General features: G+C 34.1%; 1 long non-coding RNA gene across 1 annotated transcript; it reads left to right on the top strand.

The window, feature by feature from the left end:
- The first annotated feature begins 2752 nt into the window (after positions 1 to 2752).
- Positions 2753 to 4893, top strand: LOC147791458 (uncharacterized). Its single transcript, XR_015422319.1, has 2 exons — positions 2753 to 2943; positions 4482 to 4893. It is a non-coding gene; the product is annotated as an uncharacterized LOC147791458 (long non-coding RNA).
- The last annotated feature ends 3355 nt before the right edge of the window (positions 4894 to 8248 follow it).

The raw sequence follows: 8248 nt of genomic DNA, 5'->3' as shown, positions 1-8248 counted from the left end.
CCCAACCCTTCAAATAATTCTTCACAAGCCATCGCATAAGCCTACAAACCCTTCAATATCTCTCCACCAATGGCTTCCAAGCTCTCTTCACCCATTGCGCTCCTCCTCCTCAACCGCCTCTTCTTCACTATGGTCAGCTCCACCTATGTCCCTTGCCCACCGCCGCCACCCAAGCCCCACAAGCCCACCCCGTCAAGGCAGCAACCATCACTCCCCAAGTGCCCCAAGGACACCCTCAAGCTTGGCGTCTGCGCCGACTTGCTGGACGATCTAGTGCACTTAGTGATCGGCTCACCACCAAAATCCCCATGCTGCACCCTAATCCAAGGCCTTGTTGATCTGGAAGCTGCTGTGTGCCTTTGCACTGCGGTGAAGGCCAGAGCCTTGGGTCTCAAGATTGACCTCTCAGCTTCCCTCAGCTTGCTTTTGAACTACTGTGGAAAGAAGGTTCCGTCCGGCTTCCAATGCCCTGCTTGAAACCAAATCCTTTCATTTCCGTTTCTTGTTTCTTCTTCAATTTTCCATTTCAATGTCGTGTTTAAATAATCAGTTTGGTCGTACGTCGTGTTATGATGGGTTTGGAAATCTTCTCAGAATTCCACCATCTTTTTATAGTTTCATTACAATGCAATATAACATAATGGTACGTAGTTTTTTTTTCAAATGAACAACGTTGTTCGTCTATTCTTGTGTCTTATTACAAATTTGACAATGCATATGTTTGAAACCTCAAATCTTGTTTCACCTGTGTCACTTGCATGAAATCATAATAAACCCTTAACTTCAAAATTTTCATGACGAAAAATTAAAGAGAGTAATATTAACACTCAAGTTTTAAATGACAATGTTGATGAAAAATGTAGAGACCTCAATTTAATGAAAATATGGATGTCAGTGTAACAGCCCAAGTACGCCGCTAGTAGATATTACCCGTTTGGAATCGTTATGTATCGCCGTCAGCCTTACGGTTTTAAAACATGTTTGTTAGGGAGGGGTTTTCACATTCCTATAAAGAACGCTTCGTTCTCCTCTCCAACTGACGTGGGATCTCACAATCCACCCCCTTGGGGGCTAGCGTCTTTGTTGGCACACCGCTCGGTGTCTGGCTCTGATGCCATTTGTAATAGTTTAAGCTCACCGTTAGCAGGGATTATCTACTTTGGCCCGTTACGTATCGCCGTTAGTCTCACGGTTTTAAAATGTGTCTGTGAGAGATGTTTCCACATTATTTTAAGAATTGTTTCGTTCTCTTTTTCAACCGACGTGAGATCTCATAGTCCATGGGAACTTTTGAAAAATTTATGAGAATATCTAAACCATCGTATAAGAATTTGCTATTCTAAACGAGGAAGAGGGTTATTATTAATATTATGTGTTGATATTTTTATTAAATATAAGGTCAATTTTATACAATATGATTAAAAAGTGGATTTGGTGGACAATATTAGATATCGACATATTAATGAAAAAAGAATACAATGGTCCGTGTCAATACTCTCGGTCACGGTCAATGAAAAGCAAATTCTAGAGATAATTGTTACATTTTTCTTTTTCTTTTCTTTATTTATTTATTTAATTATTTATAGAAACAATTTTAATTTTAATTTTGAAGAAGACGATGAATAATTCGTGGTTCACTAAGTTGGGAAATTAATTTTTTTTTTCTAATAATTATTTATTACAATCTTTTCATAATTTTTGAATTGTTATCCATTATACTTCATATTAATTACATCATCATATGCCTCTTTTATCTCGAGTCAATGATAAGTATTTTAATATATTTAAAATTGTAAAATAGGTTTTTTTTTTATTAATTTAATTTATTAGTATTTTTGTTGTATATATATTTTTTTTCAAAATTATCTATTGATATTGACATTTCCATAAAATCGAGACTTCCATATTTTAAACATTAATGTTAAGTAACTAATTTTGATATCTAACCTAAGGGCTATAACTTGAATAGAAAATGCAACTATCATACCTTCATTCTCATAGCCTATATAGTGACCCTACATGGTTGTCTTACCTTCATCTAAAAGAAAATAACACTTGGTTTGATAATTTAAAAAAATACTCAATAAATAATCACACTGTTGCGGTCGAAAAATGCAAATACATGCAACGATCTCTACTTTTCAGTCTGGATAGAGTTGAATGTGTAATATTTCTCTACACATGCACACATAGATCCACCTAGCAGACTCGTATACGTATCCTCTAAGTCTACTTGTTGGGCTAGCTTAAACTCACGTTGGCAGAAGCTATGGAGGGAAAGGAGCGTGCATAATACCACGACGTACATGATATCGTAGTTTATGTAGTGTAATATATGGAGGTTCATGCATCATACAACATTAATATCACAATATAGTTCCATAACATGACATAATCATATTATAGTACATCTTGTATCATTGCATAAACATAACATAACACAAAACGCATCAAACAATCATGAAAAATTCGTCATTCGTACATCATACAAGGCATTCACTGCAACAAATACCATCTTTTATAGCTTTTTTGTATAATATTTTCTAAAAGATGCTATAAATCAGAAAGAAAATAAAGGTTTTTTTATTTATTTTATTTATTTTTTTTAATGTTATCCCTAAAAACCTAATCACGCGTATCAAAGCCTTCCTTTCTTTTTCTGTCCTTTTCCCTCTAGACACCCATATTCCCTCAGACCCTAGGGCAAAACCAAATCTTGCCTTCTTTCTCTCACGCAACAATCCATCCTTCTTTCTTTCGTGCTTCAAAATTTTTCCCTCAAGATCCATCCTTCTTTCTTTTGTGCGTCAAAATTTTTCTCTGATTTGCATCAGATCTCAAGATGGTGGCATTGAGAGGAGGCATACAGTTTATTGTTGATGCTTTGTCTATGAAAAACCCTATTCTCCTACCTCACTGCAAATTGAACAATCCAAGATGGAGGTTAGTTGTTTTTTTTTTTCCCCTATTATCTTCTTTGTTGGCTCACTTTGTAAAGAATTTCATTGATGAATTATTCTAAGTGATTTGTCTTTGTATCTTCCTTTTTAATTTCTTTTTGAAGGATCGAACTACTACTAAATAATTAAGTTTTTCATTTATATTTAGTACACACTAATAAACTTTTGTGAGTTCAGTCCTTTGGTCCTTCATTAAGTAATGTACTTTACTTTTAAGTGTGTATTTTCCTAGCTGTAGAATTTTTCTTTGAATGTAGATTGGTGAGTTCTGTGAGGTAGATGTAGTTGTTGTCTTGTGTTAAAAGGTTGAATGTAGTTTTGTGAGTTAAATCAACTGAATAAAAACACAAGAAACTATCTTTATTTTTCATTGTGTTGGTTCAATCAATACATGCCCAAATTGAGGAACCACATGAAGATTACAAACAAAAAAATAAGCCTAAGAGTACAAAGTAATTAAGTTTAGAGGAATTTGTTAATTCATAGGTTATTTCAAGCCCATTCTACCGGTAGGAATGATTTATGTTAACGGGTTACATATTCTGCAAGTATCAAGTAGTAGGAAGAAGTTTATACACGTATTATGGACTGCATATAAATTTCTTGAGCAAAATACCAATTGTATTATGTATGACTAAATTTTTGTGGCCTTTTCTCCTTGATTTTTTTTTTCCTTTGATATATTAGGTCTCCTTTTCTCCTTCCTTGTGTATAACTTATTAAATACATGATTGGCAAGATCACTCACTTTCAAACAACAACAAGAACTTGTGTGGCCCTATTGTTACTGTTACTGTTATTTTGCATTTAGGGCTTTCAACAACACATTCTTCTTCTTATTTGATTTTGAGGATTTCTTCAACTGAGATCTTAGATAAATTAGAAGATTAGTTAGAAGAAGTTGTTCCTAATTAGAAGACCAGTTAGACTGATTTCGGTCTTTGACTTTTTTTTGCTAACTTGGAGTGACTAGGAGAAAGAATATTTGTAGATCCTTTAAAGACTACTTTTCTTTTTTCTCAAGAGAATTCATTAGTTTGTATGGTCATTTTCTTTGGTTAATAAGCTTTTTTTGGTTGGCCTTACTCGTCGTGATATCAATTTTTTTTTAATGGTTCTGTTTGGTTTATCATATGAGGACAACACTTCATCAAAAAGGGCTATTTGAAAGGATTGGGTTTTATTACAAAGTTATGGTTTTCATCCAAGGGAATCAAAAAGCGTAATTCTCTTTCTTTCCTCGTAAACTTTGAGTGGACAATGCCCTCCCCTTTCAATTCTAATTGAAAGCTGTAATGCAAGTATTTGAACTAATGTTTCTATGCTCTGTTTTTAAGAAATGAAACGTGCTTACATATATAAGATGAACAATAATGTTCTATTCTCTTTTTTACTTTTATATGATATTTAGATTTTGTTGCTATTTTGCACTTCTCTTCGAATCACCTTATGTCAAACCTTTTGGTACTATTTTGCATTTCTCTTCGAATCACTGATATATATGCTTTGATAATGTTGCAGGATTCCTTGAAAGCACTAATTGGCAAGAAACAACGACCAATTTATCAATTGACATTGCCTAGAGTCAGCCACAAAGATGCAACTTAGGCTCTGATACCAAATTGATAAGGCAACCCTAATCCTCAACCCAACGATCAAGTTTTTGTTGGAGCAAGGAAGCACTAATTGGCAAGCAACAACGAACAATTTATCAATTGACATTGCTAAAAGGGTGGAACATAGAAGACATTGATGTCGGTTCGAATACCTTTAGGATTGGTGTACTTGATTTGATCAAAATCAAAGATGTCACATACTGTGGATAGTGAGTTTTTGTTCTATTTATTGTGTATTGGGTGGGGAAGAACTGATTTGAAAATTGTGCTAGTGTAACGAGTCTGATATTCTTATATAGATCGAGTTGAATACTTTATTTTGTAATGTGTTAGTAGATTATTAAATTTCAATTATATTTTTGTTATAGCATAAGATTAAATGTATAAATATAGCTTATTAAAAATGAATAATAGCATAAAATATAGTATAAATATAGCTTATTAAAAATGAATGATAGCATAATATTTTAGTTATGTTTACATATTTATAACTTTAACAAAAATGCTATAAAATGTTTTCATAGCATTGCATATAAGCTATATTTAGGTACTATATAATAATATTTATTATAGCTATACAAAAACGCTATAAAAAGTTCAAGACTTTTAATAACATGGGCTGTCACGACGTACGAAAAATGCTATAAAAGGTCTATGATAGCATTTTTCGGAAGCTATCTAATCCAATATTTGTTGTTGTGATTCAACCAAGCCAACATTAAAGCCATTTCGTAGGCGAAGTTATTAACGTATGGAAAATTAGAGTATCTTTGTTTAAGACCTACCTTGATCGGCACAAATGTGAGGATTGTTAAGCTATTCTTAGATATATTTATATTTTAAGTCTCTCCTTTCTACGGTAGAGTTGAAGCCTCAAGAAAAACAGCCCAATAAATAGTTCATACTCGCAATTGTGCTCCATACATTAAACCTATGATAATTACCCATACTATCAAGTTTGAATAGTTCATGACACTATGGGGTTCTGCTAACTTCCAGACGTCGTTACAGATAAGCTTGATTAGATGGTCCAGGCGAGCGCTCGGAGGATTCACGCTCGCACGTGTGGGTCATGTGTAAAGAAGTACTACACATCCAATTTGTTCGAGATTGGAGGTCACTCCTAGATGAGTTAGAGCTCGATCCCAAGAGTATGTTGCACGTGTTTGCATCAGCATGACCCCTACAGTGGGTCACTTACTGAGTATTCTTCGAAATACTCAAGCTGTGTGCCAAATATCATTTTTCAGGTAAAGAGAAGACGCCCATGTACGGACGACGACGACATCGAAAATAGATACTGTGGCACGTGCATAAGGTAGTTGCATGTTTAAATTCTTAGTCATAGGAGTATAGGACGCTTTTATTTCATTATTTAGATTATTCCATTTTTAATTGTCTTGTTTTAATTTTAGATTCCAACGTTATATTTTGAAACACGTAAGACCGACAATGTGTTCTAGTAGTTTGAAGTGTTCTGAATGTGTTTTCAATTTTCCATTATTTATGATGAGTATCTAAGTGCTATATTCCGCATTGAAGAGATAAGCATGAGACTTGGTAGCGACTCTGAGTATGTAAAAATTTAGGATCGTTACATAAAACATTAACTTGAGACTAAAGGAGAAGCTAAACCTTAATGGGAATGAGTGTATAAAAACGCCAAACCGAATCAAATAAGTTAACAAATAAAATTTATTACCCATGCAGTATTAGAAAGCCATGACAAAGGGATGACCTTAGAGTCAAGGTCAAGGCCTAAGCCATCGAGGCTAGAAATAAGTCACTTAGGTTGAGGCCACCTTGGTCGAGTTGAGAAAATCTTAATGAATAGCTTTACTGAGTAAGCCTAGGTCGAGGCAAACACCTTCATCCAAGTCTACGATGAATCTCTCTACCTTCTTTGTCTTAATGTAGACCAATTTCGAGGCTAGGCTAAGCTCATTCGTCTCATGAATTCTTGGTGAATTCCTATTGTTTTATACATGTGGCCATGCTCAAGTAATACTCTTCTCATAATGTCGTGTGATTACACCACCATTAGGATTGAGAAACACATTTGTGCATCATCCTAGAACATGAACGATGCACATGATACTTTATGGTCATCTAAACTCTTCAATAGATGAAATATCATCTCCATTATGAATCTATTTCTCCTTTCACTGACGTCATTCTGTTGAGGAGTGTATAGTGCTGTCAATTGATGTTCAATTCCAGCCTCTTCACAAAACCTGTTAAAAGTTTATGAACTGTACTCCTTGCCATTATCTGATCTTATAGTCTGAATCAAGCATGCACTTTCATTCTCAACTCTGGCTTTGAATTTCAAAATACGCCCGCTACTTCTTGTTGTTGCTTCAGCAAGAAGATCCAACACATTCTCGTTAGATCATAAATAAAAACAATGTAATAAAGATTACCATTTAATGATGTTGTTCGTTGACGACCACAAAGATCAGTATGAACCAGCTGCAGTTTTTTCGAGGCTCTCCATGAATGTTTAGGAAAGGGTTGCCTATGTTGCTCCCGAAATTACAAGCACGACAAAGAGGAATGTAATCATTAATGTCAGCGAGTCTTTTTACCAGCTTCTTAGACTGCATCTAAAGCAAACCTCAACGATGAAAGTGCCCAAGTCTTTTGTGCCAAATCTCAGTGGCACTAGCTCTTGAAATAAAGGTCATCTGCTCTCTCTCCATCGGATTTAGAGCAAAGCTTTTTCCTTTCATTTTGACATTAAACAAGTCTTTGCCACTACATCTCTAATCAATCACTGCTTATTCGCAAACAACACTTTATATAGCCCATATCGAAGTTTAACGGTCCAATTTATGTTTTAAAATTGATTTTTGGGATCCTAAATAAAAGTCTTTTTTTTTTCTTTTTTTAGAGATCTTTTATCTTATAGCCATTTTCATCTTAAGTAAACTTTAAAAGATTTTCAAAGCATGCATGTAATAACAATCTTAGTCTTGTCATGTTTTAGAAGTTGTACTGTTATGTCATACTAACATCAATATATATCAAAACTCATTGTTAACATATATTTATCCGCTTTGATTCATTATATATCGCCGCCAATTTTACAATTTACTAGGGAGAGGTTTCCACACCCTTATAAAAAAAAAAATGTTTCGTTACTCCTTCAAAATGACGTGGAATCTCAGAGTTATATTTAAAAAAAAACCATATTATATTTGTAAAAATTATTTGTGCTAAAAATAATCTCTAGATTATAATCTATTACCCACTTGTATTGAATGGTTCTATCAAATATTATTTTCCAACCATACAAACCACAATAATTTATTTTAAAAAGTATTTGATATCTTATTATCGAAGATCACTTCGTCTAGTTTGTAGGCCATTTTACATTTTTATAATATTTAAAAAAAGACAAACTAATTAAAAACCCATCTCTCAAATCAATTCCTCAAAACTTAATAAAGTAACTGAAAGAGTTAGGTATTTCATATACAGCAATTTGTAAGGAATTTTTGTTTTAAAATACAACAAATTCCCAAACCCCATTTAAAAGACCCTAACCCTTCTCATAATTCTTCACAAGCCATCGCACAAACCTACAAACCCTTCAATATCTCTCCACCAATGGCTTCCAAGCTCTCTTCGCCCATTGCCCTCCTCCTCCTCAACCTCCTCTTCTTCACT

This window comes from Cucurbita pepo, chromosome 8 (genome assembly GCF_057944985.1).
Source record: "Cucurbita pepo subsp. pepo isolate OVF chromosome 8, ASM5794498v1, whole genome shotgun sequence".
Classification (NCBI taxonomy): Eukaryota; Viridiplantae; Streptophyta; class Magnoliopsida; order Cucurbitales; family Cucurbitaceae; genus Cucurbita; species Cucurbita pepo.
This window is presented reverse-complemented; position numbering and strand designations above follow the sequence as displayed.